Raw genomic sequence first — 1,263 nt, forward strand, 5'->3', positions numbered from 1 at the left:
ATTATGATAAACAATAACTATATTTGTTTCTGCTTTTATGTGGTCTGTTTTTGGAGCTCATGCTTTTCAATGAAAATTTCCTCATCAGTCTGTTTTTGGAGCTCATGCTTTTCAATGAAAATTTCCTCATCACTAATTGCTGTTAACCTTTGAGAATGTCCAGAAGAACACCTTCCTAAGTAAGCCCAAATGGTCCAACATTTTTCATATATAAACATTTTCGAAAAAATAAACATTTTGTTTTTGAGCGATTTGAGGTATCAAACAGTGAAAACATTTAACATTTGCAGCAGATGTGTTGGAATAAAAGGATACTCCAAAGGCATTAATTTGCCGGCTTGGTAAAAGCAAGCGTGACATTGAAGAGTGCCTCTGTCTCCTTTTCCTCTGTTGAGGAAACAAAAACAAAGATATCACTTTATATGGTGCTGTTTTGAGGTATTTCCACTCTTAAAACCTGGCTGACAGGTATAAACTGTTAGTTTATGTGTGTAGTTATGTGTTTGACTGTGTCACGATACACACAATACACAAAAACATCTACCACATAACACTGTTCACTTTGACTGAAAATGTAAATTCTCTTGTTCAAACACCCCATAACCTGAACAGTGTCCTTACTAAGCTGATTAATTTGAAACAATTTCCTGTGTTTAAACCCTATTCTAACATGCATGCTGTTTTTACTTAGATTTCTTTTTTCTCTTTCACATATTTTTTGTCTTATTTTCACAGAGAATTCAATTTTAATTTTCTCTTTTTTTTTTTTTTGGTAGTCTCATAATATATGCACAAATGCAGAATCCAGTGGTGCAATGTAACTATGTACATTTACTTTGTATTAGGTACAAATGTGAGGTATATGTACTTTACTTTCCATTTTCTGCTACTTTATATGTCCACACTTTTACATTTCTGCACTATACAGTTATTTGACAGCTTTACTCTGTGGAAATATAATTAACAAATTAATTATGATGTATTATCACTTAAGATAAAAGTTTATTGATGTCAGGGGGAAAGTCGCAAGCTACCCAACGAATAAAGTATATAAAGTAGTTAAAAAAACCTTTTCATTCTCCATAATGAGTATTTTGATGCCAACAGGTTTGTACATTACTCAAGTAAAAATCTGAGCATCTGACCAGAAGAATTACACACATGTGTGTGTGTGTGTGTGTGTATATATATATATGTTTAAATATCTATCTATCTATCTATCTATCTATCTATCTATCTATCTATCTATCTATCTATCTATCT

This window comes from Larimichthys crocea, chromosome XIII (assembly GCF_000972845.2).
Source record: "Larimichthys crocea isolate SSNF chromosome XIII, L_crocea_2.0, whole genome shotgun sequence".
NCBI lineage: Eukaryota > Metazoa > Chordata > Actinopteri > Sciaenidae > Larimichthys > Larimichthys crocea.